Source organism: Chelon labrosus (genome assembly GCF_963514085.1).
Source record: "Chelon labrosus genome assembly, chromosome: 23".
In the NCBI taxonomy this organism is placed as follows: Eukaryota; Metazoa; Chordata; class Actinopteri; order Mugiliformes; family Mugilidae; genus Chelon; species Chelon labrosus.
The window spans coordinates 4069155-4087166 of record NC_140356.1 but is presented as its reverse complement, the minus strand read 5'-3'; positions in this window follow the sequence as shown (position 1 = coordinate 4087166).

Here is an 18012-nt window from a genome sequence, read left to right as displayed (position 1 = left end):
GTGTAATGTGCCTGCTTCAGCACTTGCCTTTCCACTACAAGATCATTAAACTGCCATGCCATTCATCATTTCTGATTCGCTCCTAAGAGGGAGCAAAGAGAGGAAAGAAAAAAAAAAAAAAACCTGCACGACACACGCCCCACAAGTCTCCTTTCTCTGCGCTTAATACGCAACCATTTCAATGTCAAACTCAGCTTAAAATGCGAGGGGAGATGAATGAGTCTGATGTAAATAAGAACCAAGTGTGGATATTTCTCCTTGCCTTGACTCTCCGCCCGCCACACGCGCGCTGATGGGCGATCCATCTTTGAGCAAATGACATAAAAATGCAGATTGACACAATTTGTGCGCTGCACAGCGGCTGTGTTTCATATTAACACATGGGAGTGAGTCAGGACTGAATAAAGAGGTCCATTTGGCCCAGTGATACACTTACTGCAAAAGGGAAAGTGGATGCAGGCTCAGTTATCTCACCCTCCGCAGCTCCAAGCTTCAAGTCTAGTGTCATATTTTCTTTCCTTGTACTCGTTCGACTGAAGCCTGTCCCTGCCTCGCCGCTGCCATCTTGGGCGTCAAAGTAAAGAGCGTGTTATAAGGCCTGCCAGTCAGAAGGAATGCACCGCTGCTGTCAAGACTACAGTCAGCACTCTTTAACAGCAGTATCGTATTAGCTCGATCGGTGCTCAGCTGGTTTGAATCAAAACCACTGCTGGCCAGTGAATGACGGAAGCATTTATAGTATTTAACTGAGACAATTAACACTTTGGAGCAGAGCAGAAATAAATCCAAGCTTCCCACTTACAGATTGCAGCCGTTAAAGAAGGAAGGAATGAGCTCACCTAGTGCCGCTGACCGACAGTCAAAGAACACGTTTGTGCTCAACAGCTCCGTGTTCAGCAGATAGTGAGTGTGTGGGATTGTGTGAAACTCAAGTGGGATGTTTGCTGGCGAAAAAAGATGCACGCTCCGCTGGCTTTTATCTGGGCCAAAAAAGGGTCAAGAGAGACAGTGGCCGGTGGAGGATTGTTCACACTGCGGGCGACAAAGTCACAAAACTGAAGAGCGTTGCCAGCCACATCCGAGTAGCTGCTGAAGTGCTGCTCAACCGCTCGTTGACATTATATCACCATCTGTTGCATCATTATATCATCACCCGCATCATTGGCGCACTGAAAAATGTCAACTTTGATTTGATTTGCGGCGCGTCACGTCAGTCACGCAGCTGTAGAGTGTTTTGTAGCATCGTGTTGCAGCTTCCATCGAAAATGACTTGTGGACGGCCGCTTTTTCACCTGTCGTCTGAGCACACAGTAGGTGTTCAATTCTGTCACCAAGGTGGCTGCTGAATCATGGCTTGTTAGAGACGACAAACGCAATTCCAGGTTTGGGAAAGTTTGCGCGGTGTCACAGCAAGGTCACGTTTGCCTTTGCCTTGACGTATCTATATGGGATCCCTGAAATGTACAATGTCGGAGACTCTAACATGCATCGTTTCACTTTTAAAATAGGGATGAACCCCATTAAAGACAGCCAGTGCGTTAGCAGATAAAAACCTCAAGAGTCTTTAGTCATGGTAGCAGGTCTGGAGCTGAGCCTAAGTATAGCAGTGCTTCAATTTACATGTGGACAACAACAAGCTAAATTTTTTGCAAAGAATTACATTGGTCAATCGTATGTTGGTACAAGTAGCAAAGACTTATTAGTATTGATCCATAGGGGATCATGAAATATGTAGAGAATTTAATAGTTAACACATCTAGCACATGAGATACTGTAGATAGTGAGGGTGGTTTTACAGTGTTTAACAATCTGTGGTGTTTTCTGCTTTAAAACCGTTCACTGCAGTGATTAGTTAAGTGGGTAGGCTAATGTTAAATGCCCTTGTGTTTATATAATGCTTTTCTGCTTATTGGTACTCAAAGCACTTTGCAGCCACAATGACACATATACCCATTCTCTCACACAAGCGCGCACACACACAACAGTGGAACTTGAGGTTCAGTCTTGCTCAGGGACACTACGCCGATCTTGCATGGAGCGAATGTGTGAAAGTAATATATTTGTCAACTCCTAGATTTTCTACTGCTTATTTCTACTACTTTTTTAAGTAGCCTCAGATATAAACTTGGATTTCTGCAGATACACACAACAGTTTCATGGAAGCTGTATTAAACGGGCTTATACACACAAAGAGAACAGTGACATGGCGATGGAAGAGACCATGGAATTCTAATTAAAATCCAGCAGGTTTTAGCAATGATAGGAGGAACTTCACTAAAGATGAAGCCCATTCTACCGTGACATGCACAATATGTAAGTCAGTCCTGAAATACAACAAACGTACTACTGCGATGCACGATCATCTGGAAAGGCATCCGCTAATGCTAGCAGAGAAACAACAGCCGTCAATTAACATCTGACAGTTCACCAAACGTCCTGCAGTAACAGAGAGGAGGCTGCACATCAACAATTTGATGGTGAATTTCATTGTCAAAGTTATTAGAGCTTCAGCTGCTGTACATGGACAAGGCTTAACCTGGCTACACAATCCCATCATACAACACGCTATGGAGTACTATTAAATGCTATTGATGGTGCTGAGCTGCAGCCTGTTTTTATACAGGCTATACATATCTGCAGCCAACAGTATGTAGCACATGAGCTGTCTGTTCTCAGCATATGTATTCAGGTTTAGAGTCTAGATTTCATTGTTGCAAAGCATTACTTTCTACTGTGTTTTTATCAGCGATGTCATCAGCAACTAGTCAGTGTTGACTTGACTTTCATCACATAACTTTTAAAAATCTGACCTTCTGCAACCTCTAATCTAAACTTTGATTGAGGTGTCAACTAAGAAGCCTTAGCTCCGTTCGTACACTAGCAATATTTTATGTTCCGCTTGCTTCATTCTGGTACATTTTGGGTGGGATGAATATAGTTACCCAGGCAACAGTAGCCTAGAAAGTCCACTAGCGAACAACTGTCTGACACAAAGCAATGGGGAACAAGCAAATTGTTTATGTAAAGACAGGAATTCAGAAGTTAAGATGTCATTATGTTACTGTGATGTGATTATTTATCCGGCATCTCGAGAAGCACCAAAAAAATGTAAGGGATAAGTTTGAGGAGAATTTGCTGCCTCATGTGAGAGAGAGGATGTGAAAATCTCGCTTGTTCCTATTAAAACGTTGACCTTACAATCCCTCACTGTACTGGGGAATGTATCGACGGCTTCTGGCTGCTCATGGATGCAGGGCAGAATCTGTCAGGACAAGTTCATTCAGCATCCTCAAAGAGCAGAGCTCCAAAGGCCGTCAATGTCATGAATCTCTCTGTCCCGAACACTCACTGGTGACAAATAATCCCCCCCCTCCTACGCTCTCTTTGCCCCTCTCGTTATTTTATATTCTCTCTTGTCTGGCGCCACAGTGGGCTTTTCCCCTCTCAGGAAAACAACAGAAACAGCAGTTTGTTTCCCTGCCTCTGTGCTCAGATTACACGCGGCTTTTGTCTTCTATCCTTGTTTTTAAATCAGCCTCTAATTCTTGAGTCTTTGCTGGTTCAAAATTGCTTCGGAGAATCCGCAAGTAGCTTCTTCTAAAGAGAGCGGGTTTTTACGGGTTAGGCCCTGATTCACTGCAAGGCAATTGCATGACATGGCAGAGATGAAGTTCAGAAATTGATTAATCAGTTTAAGAAGAAAAAAATGGCCACGAAAGCAGCTGATGGTGTCCCTCCAGGTACTACTTAGGATCCGATTAATCAAACGAGCCTCCGCCTAAAATGACAATGGAGCTAATCGATGCTGATGGGAGAGCGTGTCCCTGCGCTCTATCAAGGCCGTTAAATCCTCGTCTGCAGCGGCTGGTCCTAATTTAATCTGACACCTTAAATGAAATATCTTAAGCCATCATTGATCTCGATGAAACGCTACCCTCGTGACTCAGACAAAACCCAAGGGCATGGGAAGAAGTTGTAAAACCAGAGCTGCGACATGAAAGAGAAGGAAGGTAGGAAGAGAAACAAGGGAAAAGAAAGTTGTTACATCTAACGCGCCGTGTATCCACATGGCGAGGAACATATCGAGGGAAGGCAGAGCGGGCTGAAGAAGATTAAAGAAGGAAAGGGAAGAAAAGGGAGAAGTGACAGAGGTTCAGATTGAATAGAGGATGATCAAAGCCGTGCAGGAGGCTGGAAGGAGCCGGCGATGGGAGTGACAGTGATAATGGAGAGCTGAGTGGAGGGACCAAAGCTGATGGGGGTCGGCTCCCTGGGGGTTCACCGCCGCCTCTGTCGGATTCGTGCACCACAGCCGACTGCTCGCAATCAGCTTCAATGAACTGTACAACCCCAACGCACACAGTACCTGCTCCACATCTGGTCACCTCAAAGCTCACAGAAGTACCTGGATACTGTTCTTCTACTCATTACAAACCTGTAGTGCTGCCACAAATGGAAAATGCCTAGCTTCTTCTGCGTCGAAGATATAATATATTAATGGTTTTGACTGTTTTAAACCCCTTTCACACCTTTATCCTCTTTCAAATCATTCTCAACCTTCCAGATTCCCAACATGACAAGATGGTGTAGTTGTTTTCTGGTACTCTGTTCTACCGTATGGAAGCAGTTTGGTTGTTACTATAAAAGTCTTGAGGTTCAAAAGCCGCCCAACACCAGAATACCTCAGAATAGCTTGGAGAAGAATGAATTACAGCAACCAGAAGGCAGACAACCGTCTAAAAGACAATTAAAAGCAAAAGAGAACAGAGAAGATTACTTTAGTTAAGCCTAAGTCAATTTAACAAGGTCCAAGCAAAGTTCAACAAGACAGAAGACGGAAATCGAGCAAATAAAACTAAATACAAAACCAACAAAGCCACTATAAAAGAGACGCTGGAGCATTTCCAAATGCAACAAATGCCACAGCTGTTGTTGTCAGCCTAAAAGGAAGGAAACTATCAAGCAGACCTAAAGGTGTTATCAGAGGGAGCTATGTTCATCCAAGCGAGGCTGTGGAAGTGCTATGAATGTAACATCAATTCAGCAGCGGGGTTCAGAATGATGAGCTTGAATAAAGTCAGTACAATTAAGTGTTAGCTGTAGCTGTATTTTTTTGTTTGTTTTTTTAAGTGCCCTGGTTCAGAATTAGGGCCTTGGAAGAGTGGACCGATAGCATTTGATGTGTTTCACATGAATAAGCGAATTGAGCTGCAGGGAAAAGGCACAACTAATAAAACTGATACATAATGAGTTGCAGCGATTAGCCAGTGACTGGGCTGACGGCTGTTTTAACAATCAACTAATTGCTCCAGTCATTTTGCAATCAAGTATCGCTGTGGTTTCTAAAATGAGAGGGCTGACTGCTTTTTCTTTCCTCTATGTGAGAGTAAAATGGTAATGTTTTAGATTTTGGGCTGTTAAAGTGGACTGAAATTTTAAATAGTTTCAAAATATTTTATAAACCAAGCCAACAATCAACTGATCAAATGATGAGTGCATTCATTAATAATTAAATAATATTTGTCTGACAGAAAATACAGAAACCCTGTGGTCATGTTAAAAGCACTAATAATCCTGCCTTGGCAGCCGTGCAGTCTGCCCGCCGGTCTTCAGGGCAGGATTCACCAGTTAATGACTTCTGTTGGGCTAATCAAAGTGCTTACTTAAGCTGCCCCATTCACCCCACCAGACTACACCCCCCCCTCGCCCCAACATGACTGCAGAGTCCTGGCACGCCACCCCGCCTGCCTACTGGGTTGATGGTGAACAAGGCTTAGACAAATCTCTCTGGTGAGGTTATTAGTATTCCCCGGGGATGAAATCCTTAGCCCTCTCAATTCTGCAGCTTGTGGCTGAATGAATGAGGGGGTTAACACCATCAGCGGGCCCGCAGCCAGCTCTGGCCTCACACTGGTCCTGTGGGATGAAGGGATACCAGATGCAGCATCTCACTTGTTACACAATCAGGGAGATAATTGGTGCGTCCTGACTTGGGCGTGTAATTCAATTAAGGCAATAAAGGAGCCATTATTATTGTGTGGAACAAACACAAAGAGTGTAACATGAGAGCAGCTGTATATGGCGCCCCATGAAATCTGATACATCAGTTGAGTGATCACTGCAATTTTGAGAATTTCAGTTATTCTACAATTGCCTTGGGGGTTTTAAAAACCTTCCATGGCATCACCATAGGTTTATATTCAATCCGTTGTAGCATTTAGTATGATTACTATGGATTTTTTTGGTAAAGGAAAAAAGGCTCCAATTTGGTTTCTCATCAGGCGACTCTTTTACAGCCTCATACTGAAAAAAAAACAATCAGTGCTGCAAGCCTGCGAATCTATTCCGCCATCTATTATTAAAAACGTTCCAGGCATTCATGAGAGCAGGCCGTGAGTGATACTAAATAGATCGGGATGAGCCCTAATTCACGTCTGTGTCTCATAAAAGCAGACCTCAGACAACGGTTTGCCCTCCGGGGGTAATATTTTGATAACGTGGATGGTGGAGCATCCTCATCCTGCAGACGTTTATGAAGGAAGCAGAGGGCATGCCTGATGGATGGGGCCGGCTGTGCTGTGCTGTGCTGTCTGTCTGGAAGTCCAGGAGTGCACACCAACAGCCGCCTCACATAAAAGTTTGCCATCATGGAGGGAAGCACACAGCAAAAAGTGAAATCCTCTCAGGCTCAGGCTGCCTCTCTGCATATTAAGTGTGAGGTTTTTTTGCTCATTTATGGAGATATAACTGGCACAGTGAGGAGCATCCAACTGATCAAAGTTATATCATAGGCAAGTTGTGAATGGCAGAGGAGGAGGGAGCTCTGCTGTTTGCCTTGTGATTGTCACCAACTGACAGTTTGTCTGTGATTACAGTCCTAACTACTGTTGTCAGTGCGTAAAGGCGCATTTGAGCATTGCTTTGCAAATAACCAATGCATCACCAAACCTCCTTGTGGATCGGACAGCACCTCAGAAGTGGTCTGTACATTTACGCCCATCCCAGCCTCATTTAGAGCAGGTGCAGTCAATCTGGAACAATCCACCGTGTGCGTTATCTTTTGTTCACTCCCACAAGCCACTCCGAGCAGCCCACAGCCCCGCAACACCTCAGCAAGTCGTAAAATGACACGTTTCTCTGGCAAATTGATGACAAATTGTCTTACCTGGCGTCTAACGCAGCCACTTGAAGAGCCGAGCTTGTCTTCTTTATTCACACAGGCACACCATCAGCGCGGATTTTTTTTTTTTTTTTTTTTTTAGAAGAGGCACAGTGTAAGGGTGTTGGGGGCCGGTCTCGGTCTCCTAAGATTAAAAAAAAAAAAGGGGGGGGTGTTCCTAGAGAGAAGCGGAGGAGACGGCTGTAAGCCCGCGTTATCTGCGGGAGAAAACGCTCCGTTCAGGCTGAGAGGAAGCAGCAGGCTGCACACCTCGGAGCGCCAAGCCCGTCTGAGCGCTCAGCGGGGGAGTGCAGGTGCGGCGACGGACACGAGGTGGCGGTGTTGCTCAGCAAATCACAGACCGTGGACACCTGTGGAGATGGAAGCTCATTGAGATGTGGCCTGCCCTGCAAAATGACCATTATTCTTTGAATTAGAGGAGTAAATATACTAAGACCAATACTATTATGCGTTTTACAATTAAAAAAATAAATAAATCACAAATTATAGTAGCTATCTCGCCTTTTACCATGCACAGAAGCAGGGTCGTTTTTAGCCCTAAGCAAGATATTGTTTCGGGGTCCCTAGTTTGTCAAACTGCCATGAAGAGATTCCTAACCCTTAGATGGTCCACTAAGATGTCACAATCTATTACACTTAATGAGGAAAAACAAAACAGCACTAAAAATAATGCTTATTTAACATCAGTCTCAAAATTGTCTCTGCATTAAACCTAATATACTTAAAGTAATTATAACACTTTATGTGTTCATGTGATGCTCCTGAGGAATGTCATGGTCCTGGGGCTTCCTGGACAGGTAGTTCAGAAGATCCCTCTGCCTTAACGTCTGGAGCTCTAAAATATTTTGCTCCTGCAAAGACAAGTCTCCGTAGGTTATCAAGCAAAATAGATCATGAGCACATATTCCTATTGTATTCCTATTTTGTAATTGCAGATGTTGTATTACTGCAACATGGGGGACCTAAGCATTCACCTAGTTCGCCTATGGCAAGAAACGGTCATGCACAGAAGTCCTCAGAAGTCAGAGAGCTGAGCTGGATTTACCCAACCAGTATGCTCATTTGCATGTCATAATAATAATAATAATAATAATAATAACTTTATTTATATAGCACCTTTCCAAAACTAGTTACAAGGTGCTGTACAACAACAGCAGAAATAAAACAGGTCAGATGCCTAGCAACAATCATAATAAAACCATCAAGAGAAATAAAATTGGAATTAAATTGAAGTTTCATGCATGTCACTTAACCAGCAATCTGATATACAATCACATAATTGGAATTTTAAAAGCTGATTTCAGAATATTTTAGATTCAGGGTTTAAACTGGGCCACAGTACATTTTATTTTACTGTTTGTTTTCTTCACCAGGACATGTAACACCCTATCGGTCAAGGAATAAATGCGACTACAATACACTTCTCCTCTAGATCACCAAGCATGACGATATATAACTGAAATGCACATTTAACTGACTAAATAATACTCAATTCTTGACAAACTTCTCAGTGTGTGTCTGTGAAGGTTCTCAGTCATCAAGGTCATAGTATATCCACACACTTTTTTTTTAACCTCTCCTGTTAACAAACTCTAGTTTTGACATGTTCATCTGTACCAAAAAAACAAAACAAAAAAAACTATACGCTATGGGACTACACAGTCATCATACCGTTCAGGAAGGAGACATGTTTTGTCTGCTAGAGATAAACGTAAGTATTTGTATGAAAATTGTATCCAAATCATTCCCAGAACAGCAAAGAAGGTAAAGGAAACAGATAGGAGAAGTATCTTCATCTGCAGGGAAAAGAATCATACATCAACATAACCTGAAGGGCCACTCGGAAAGGAAGAAGGCACCACTCCAAAGCCACCATTAAAAACCTAGGCTATAGTTTACACCTGCACAAAGATCTTACTTTTTGGAGAAATCTCCTCTGATCATAGGAAACAAAAAATGAGTGGTTTGGAGTTAAATACACATCTTTGCAGTATTCTGTTACAGTAGGAGTCAAAGGTTATTGAGTAAGAAGAGGTGGACTGGCCCTCCTGCCTGTGAGAAAGAAACTTTAATCAGTATGGTTTGATAATTTCTCACCAGTATTTTCTTTGGTCAATTAAATGTATTTCCTTTTGAGTTGTCCCATGGCATCTAAAACCTTCCCTTAATTGTTTTCTTTTATTCTGAAAGGAAATGGTTGTTGAGGGAATAGACTTATCTATCCAGCTGGTTAGGGGCTAACAGCTTGCTTTTGCATTATAGCTACACCACGCAATAATGCGTAATTACATATACGCATTAACACCCAAAAAATGTAAAATAAGCACACGTTGTTTTGAAGGGTTTCAACAACTGAGTTTCTACAAGCAGATTATGTATGGCAGGACAGCATAATGGCCAGAGAATGTCAGTGAATATAATAATATAAATATAGATAGATAGATAGACAGATAACTTTGTCTGTATGGAGACAGCGGAGTTAAAACGATGCAAAAACTGGACAAAGAAACTCATGTTGACTCACAAAACAGCTTTGTTTGCAACTTCAATTTACCTTTCTGGATCATAAGGCACTCACCAGTCTTTTGCAAGAGCATGTGGTATCCATGGAAACCATCTTGATTTATACAACGATGTGGAATTGTGGTTTTCAACAAGATTGGATTTTCTCTGATCAACACCTGGACCCGGAGGTCACACACACACACTGTGTATCCACCACTACAGAGGACACAACATTAACTTAAATGAATTTCCTGCAGGCATAAACCTAATCATAACCACGGCCTACATAATCCAAACCCTCCTCTAATCTGAAACAAAATCTAACCGTACCCAAATCCCAAAGTCAGTCTGTGAACAGTCACATAGCTGTCTGCTGCCCTGACTAAATCACACCAAACAAAGAAGTGGGTATTGTACCTATCCAAACATAGCTAATGGAATCTAACTCGAGACTGATGATGATGAAGAGAGCTGCTGATAGTGGTTTATGGACGGTGGGGGAATAATTAGCAAATTTCTTTCAGCAAAACCATGATCAGCACATTTAGTAACTGGAAACTTTACTGATTATTATTTGGCCCTGTCCTCGCCTCCAGCGTGCCCAAAAAGAAACATTATCTGTCTTCTTTGAGTCTGCCAACTGCTGGATAAAATGGCCTTGATTCCTGAGAAAGGGTTCAAAAACCTCTGGTGATAAATTATCTGCACAGATTACAGTCAGAGTGGGGTTGGTGAACTCACTTCAGAATTTTACAACAGAGTCATAGCATATTGTGTTCATTATGAACACAATATGCTATAATATTTGAAATATCAGCAAATCTCCATTTTTCCCCAAATGCAACAAATATCATGAAATGTTTCTGACCACTTGGGGGCACCAGAAACTAGTTGTGGGCAACAAAAACAGACTTTCACACAATAAAATAAACTTAAATAAATGAACAAGAAATGATACAAGAAGATTATTTCTAATGCAATGTCAGGGGTGTCGATCACGAATGACCGGTAGATTGTTAAGGTAGTGCAGGTAGATTGTGCACCATCATGCCATTAAAAAAGGCTTTTAGATGTTAGTCTATCATCAGTCCTCGCTATGGCATTTGACACAATAAAATAACGGATTGACAAGCGGCAAATCTGAAACGTGCATGCTGCTGCAAAACTTTAGCGCACTAAGTAATTAGCATTCCATTTATATTGACTAAAGAAAAGGTATGAAATGAGTGGGAGTGCTGGACTACGCAACCCTGGCTGACATCATCACAGTAAGGCAAGTGACCATAAATGAAAGATGTGCCAAATATATACACAGAAACTCACAGACAGGGAGGTGTCCTCCTTGCAGCATGTAGAATGTATTAGTTAGTGCATGCGATGACAAATACTTTACACCTCTGTTGCATAATTGGATCACATCTAGCGAAACATCTATAGTAAGACAAGCACACTCTGTGGCTGGAGATGATCTGTAAGCCTGAAGCAAACCACACCACCACAACATTTTATATGTTATCCGAGACACGTAGAAATTAATTAGACACAAATTAAACCAAACTACACCTAAAGTTCTCCAATGCAAAATCTGCAGATGGTACAGCCTGATGAGTTGGCTCCAGCATATAAGCATGCTCAACCCTCAGCTCTACCCTTTGCTCAAAAGGAAGGAGCCACGACCAGGGAGGTCGAATAACGTGTTACGACCCAGCTCTGCTAGGGGATGAGGGAAGCAGCATTAAACCAGATTGAATAGGATTTTGTTAAGGTTTATTGTTTTCAATGATTAAATTTATAAAACAGAAAGCACAGCGCTAAGGCTGGACAAATGATGTTGAATAAAACAAAGAAATTGGTAAAACAAAACAAAACATATGGACCGAGTCCTTTCTAAAAAGAAAATCTCAAAAGAAAATCCTAACTCCTTATCTAAACTCAGAACACATCAATACACAACACCCCAAACCTAAATGTGTCTATAAAAAAAGGCAGTCAGAGCAAAGCTCTTAGACCTCAAAATAAAGTGCTTAAATAACAGAGTTCTAAGTTCTCTTTAAATAAGAATTTAAATTACAAAATACCTTTGAAGTATTCTCAAGGTATTTTGTAATAACAATAAGTCACAATACGTGGCCATACACCAGTGTTGGGCAAACTATCAGCGTTCTATTCCAGTCCAGGTCACAAGGTTTAGACAGGGCCCCCAACCAATCAGGCAGTGGTCCATCAAAGGGGTGGCGATGAGTGTCCAATGGCAGATGAGGGACAGCACAGGAAAATCTGCATACCTGACAACTGACAGAATAGCAGTTACCATAACAACTTGATAAAGTGAAAAATGGAAACAAACTAAAAATGTGTGCACTCCATGTAACAAGCAAATTTCTACACTGTAAAACCCAATAAGTTAATTCAACTCATTTTTTTTTAAAACTGATTACATCGAAATTTTGAGTAAAAGTAACTAAATTTTGTAAATATAAGAATAGTTATTTATTAAGTAGCTTATGCTAGTAATTTTAAGTAACAATAACTTAATTTTGTGAGTGAGAGAAACTCCCCTATTTAAATACATATTACCAGGTATTTTGTTTTTTACAATACAAATAAAAATCAAGTATCAAGTAATTTCTCTGTAAGAAATAATTCATGCTATGTTTACCTAACTTTTTGAGTTCAATTGAGTTGCTCAAACTCCTCTATCGTTAAAAACTTTGCTTGATTTCAACTCAAAATTAGATGTTCCAGTAACACTAAAAAACACATGAACACAGACAAAATGCAAGTCCCTGTTTTATTAACAGTAAGTAATTATAATCATAATAAGCTTTATAATCATAAAACCAGGATTTTTCCTCAGACTATAATTGTTCCATCAACATCCATAATCGTTGCATCCCTACCGTTAACACATTCTAACTTTAAGATCAAAACAAGCACACATTAAGCTTAATTTATACTGGGGCGCTTTACACTTTCGATGAGTGTATGAATGAGTAGCTATATGATGAGTGAGTAAACACAAACAAAAAAAACGTCATATTTTGTTGTGCAGTGTGATTGGTTAATGAGTTGGCCGAAAGATTATGTGTGGTTACCATGGAGACGGCTGAAACCTTTTGCCGAAATATAAATTGAAAATGTTGCGCAACAGAATTTTAAGAGTGGCGCAACGTTTTCAATTATTGCTTTGGCAAAAGGTTTCAGTCATCTCCGTGATAACAAGATGCTATCTTTCATCTGGCTTGTTTAGTTAATCAATCACATCACGCAACAAAATATGACGATGTCTGCGACATCAGAAAATTCTGCAGGTGCAATATGGAAAAAAAAGTGTGGAGCGACACTTTTTCCTGTTGAAATATGTCATTTCTGCCACGTGACACTCATTAAAAGGGTCAAGCGCCCTTGTATAAATTCAGTTTTACTCTATGAGCAAATAACAAAATTGCTCAGTTCCTTGAAAGACTTTTCATACGCACAGGCACTACTGTCATTTCAGACGTACCATAGTGATTACTCCACTGCAAAAAGGTCATTTTTAAGGGTCAACACCCAGGGCCTCAACATCCCATCTTCCAAGCCCATCAAGACTTTCTGGATGAAGTCAAAGGTATTGGTCAAGTCTTTTGGGTAACTTAGATGCAGGGCATACATCAGTGCAAAAAAGCTAGGGCTGGGCGATATGGCTGAAAAATGCATCACAATGTAAGTGTTTCATATCAGTCGATATCGATAATTATTGATTAATTAAATGTAACCTTTAACCTTCATAAAGAGGTTAACACAATTATGAAAAACAGTCTAATAAATAAACACTGGTGGTCAATGTGCAAATATAGACATTAAAGAAATGCTTAATCCAACAAAATGTGCAAAGTATTTTGTAAATAAAAAATTAGTGTACACCTGAGGTAGAACTAATGTCATTGGCTCGCATGAACAGTTTGACCACATGTCGGAGGTGGTCGCAAAGTGCTTTGCTGACAACTCTCCTTTTCCACAGATTCCTTGCACATCATGTAAAGCTTAGGAATAGCCATCTTGGAAAAGTGCTTTCAGCCTGGTAGAATGCAACGGGGGTCAAGGACATGAATAAGATTCTTGTACCCAGACTTCTCAACTGTGCTGAGTGGGAGCATGTCCTTCGCTAAACGATACACCACTGCATCCGATATTTCTTTATATCGCTTTGATGTTTTGTCGCATGGTACTGCTGCCGTGTACCTCTCGATGGTGGTCTGTTGCCGCTTGTGTGTTGTTCCACTTGTACCGGCATGTCGATGGCTGTGGCTGTGGCTCTTTGGGGCTGTGGATGAGAGCGGCTGAGGTGATAAAATAAATTTGTCGTGTTGCCAGACTTGGCAGGGACGACGACCTTGCAAAGTTTGCAGACAACGTCAGTCTGACTCTTGTCTGACTTAAAATAACCCATAATATTGCCAAACTGGTGACGTGTTTGTTGCATTTGCACCGCTCAAGAGGAGTCCAGCCGGTACGTCACTGATGTTGGGTTCATTAGACTCAGTTGCCTGGACAACACAGAAAAGTTACCCATTACCCAAGATTGCATAGGCAACCTAAAAAAGTTGTTTGCTGAAAAATGTGTCAGTAACATATCAGAAGACAGTCAAAGAGTCAAACATTAATCACATTCCATGGTTTGTTTCACAGTGATCAATCAATATGAAATGTGAAATAAAACAAATGTTTATCTTCATCACAGAACGTGTGTTTCTCATGTGGCAGCATTTTATATCTGCAGCTCAGAATTCACTCAAGTTGTAGCTTCAAGTCTGGCACCATATTCTTTTCAATTCAAGCTTGGCTGATTTTGCTAATTTAACGCTTGAAACAGATCTTACGAAATTGTAGCAGAGAGTAAGAATGAGTCCTACTCCTACATACAGTCAATCGTTTGTTTTTGATTTGTAAGGTAAACATTTATAGCCAAGTATTTCTCATCTTGTCCAGACATTCGGCACATTATTATTTAGTGTGATGATCACATTGTTATGCTTATAGGCTACACATCACATTTAGCTGATACTAATAATCTAATCCAAACGTCCTGCACTGAATCCTATCTTCATGAATGTTATTGTGTAAAAGAAAACTTTCCCACTTAATTATATTAGTAAGGGGAGAATACATTTAAGGAAGACTTCCACCTTTCTTCCCGACAAAAGGCTGCCTTTCTGCCATCTTCTATGGAGATGGAAGGGTTCGCTGCATTTACCGCACAAGGCGTGCAGCAGAATGTTCGTTTTATTACGATTATCTTGTTTTCATGATCAAGGGAAGCAAAAATAGAAATTGATATTCAATTAATCGCCCAGCCCTAGGACATCATAAACAACGCTTTCTAAAAAGTACGGAGAGATGACTGAATCATGATTAATGCATCACTTGTTTTCTGATTTGCATTCATTCTATACCCTGGAGTAACTACAATACTTATGGTGCTATTCAAAACTTGCAACAAGAGACTGAATGACATCTGAGCTAAAGAAGAGACTTTCATTAATTATTCCTCACTAACACAATCACAATTATATTCGAAGATGAAGAATTAGAATATTGACTTACATCCCAGAGTTTCAGAAACCTGGAGTCATCATCATGTAGATACGCAGGGAGCGCAAAGGGACAGCAGCACGTTTGACGTGGATGTCAACTTGTTCCTGAGTGTCAGGACATATTCTTTAATACATCACAAGAAAAAGCCTCCCATAACTGCAGAGATGAGAGTTCTAACACTGCCTCGCCAAAAAAAAAATGTCTCCACCTGGATTTAACTAACCAAAGAGGTACGAGCCTCCTATTGGATATTTACTGCATGAGTGATTATCAATTAGCTGACAACAAGTTCCTTAACCTCACCTGATGCAATGAGTAGCTTCTCATTTCTCAAACAACCATGCCGAAAGACACATCCCGTGGTCTTGGAAAAGATGTTCGTCTGGGTCAAATCATTGGCATGCATCAAGCAGAGAAAACATCTAAGGAGATTGGAGAAACTACTAAAATTGGGTGAAGAACTGTCCAACGCACTATTAAAAACTGGAAGGATGGTGGGGAACCATCGTCTTCGAGATAGAAATGTGGTCGGACAAAAAAAGTGATCTGTGATCACTTAAACGTTTGGTGAAATCAAATCAAAGAAAAACAACAGTAGAACTCAGGGCTATGTTTAGTAGTGAAAACTACCAAGTTTTAGTAGTTTTCCCATTTCCACATGTACAATGAGAAAGGAACTCAAGCAGGGTTCATATACATTTTACATGATCAAATTCTAAATTTTACCCCAGCACCTTTCACTGGGGTAAAATACATATCTACAGGAATATATCATGATTATTTTTTCACTTTTTATTACAGTTTTGTACATTGTATTATGCTGCAAAAAGTTTAGAAATTAAAGGAGAACAAGTTTTATCCAAAAAAAAAAAAAGGGAAGCTACTTGACGTTCTTCAGGCACACTTGCACCAAGACAAAGTGACCTGCGAGCACCCTGTAATTTTCTTTTTTGACATACATTTTTATGTTTCAAAATGTGTTATCTGAAAGAAGTTTTGGCTTGCCACCTATCTAGCAGAGTCAATATTAAAAATTAATAAATCACATTGCACAAAAAAGTCACTTTCAATAAATTATTTTTATTAAAAAATATTTTTTAAGGTAAGCAATAAACTGCACTAAACATGAGCAGAAGGTGCGGCAAGTGCAAAACTGTGACTGAAATGTCATTCTGTTAAAAACAGTGAAAACAATTAAAACATAAAAACAAACATTCTCCAACAGAAAAAGTTGCATTGTGCAAAATGTATATTTTAATTCACATTAATTCGAAAACATATTGTGCAAATGTAAACAAGTCAACTTAAGTTGATGTTGGAGGCCTTTATCCCCAGAAACAAACTAACAAAAAAACACTTGCATCAAACTACATGAAATACTTGGTGAGGCCAAACAGGGCAGGGCCTAGTAGTGTGTATTTGAGTTCTTGGGAGTTTGTCAGTAAGCTGTCTCTCCAAAGCCTCCAGATTTTTCTCCTTGTGTTTGTTCTATAGAACACCCCTAGAACACCAGACAGTCGGTGTCATTCAGTTCTAACAGCCTGGCAAATTGGTCGGCCAAATTTGATTGTGTGTGACCCGTTTGCATTAAAATCACTACATGCTGTAAAATCACTACTGCAGTAATTATTTTTCTGTAGGGTTCAGGTTAATGATTACTATATGATTATGTTCCAAAACAACATCAAATGCAATTTTTTTTTTCATCAAGGTAGGCTATATGAAACTTGTGTTGCTGGCTGGCTGGCCACGCCGCGCATGAAGTGGGCCGGTCTGTCAACGACTCAAGGGGCCACTTATCCCACCCAGTCCGCCCCTGCTCCGCACCGACGTACACAAACATGCACATACACAGACATAGGGAGAGAGAGAGAGCCTTTCGCGTGGCCTCAAGTGTCTGAAAAGCAGGCGAACATTTCTACAGCTTTTAAACGCACACAAACCGATTCTGGCGAGAATGAAAACGTTACCGCTGCTGGTGCCAGGCTACCAGCTTGCATCCGCCACACGTTCGCGCTGGCGTCCCCCGGCAATACACAAACCCGACAAACGTTTGTTCAATTCACATTTACGTTTCAAACGCATAAAATAACTGCTGACACAAGTAATGCATAAAATAAAAGACGATGTTAAAATGAGTCCCAAATAGTAACTCGCCAGAGAGATGCACTCAAAGAATAGTGTAGGCCTAATCTGAGCGGGTTAAGAAAATCACGTTTCATCTCAATATTCAAAAAATATCTCCATAACTGCCTAAACTTAAAGTAGAGTTAAATATCCTAAAGTAAAATATCAAGTTGTTCACAAGCTGCAAATTTGTCTCAGCACCGCTCGTCCAGCGGGGAATCGACATTACGGACTTTTTCACCGAACAAATAATTCACCAGCAGCTTTAGCTGCTTCAACGTCCAAATATCGAAGTAATTCACAAGCTGAAAACGTTTCTCCGCATTTCTCGTTCACAGCCAGCAACGTAAGTAGCCTATATGATGTTAAATATAGATGTTAATATAGTTTATTTGTGTGTTTAGCACTTTGTAACTTTGTTTTTTTTTTAAAGCGCTAACTTCTATAGTTAAATAAAGCCTTAATTATTCGAAGAACTTACCATCACGGCGGATTTTTCTCTCTCAGGGTGGTCAGCTTGTGCGGCCTGCTGAAGAAGCACGTACGCACGTACGTGACGTCACACATAACAGTCGAATTATTTGAGTAGTAAAGTGGTTGAGCACTATTTACTTTAATTCAAA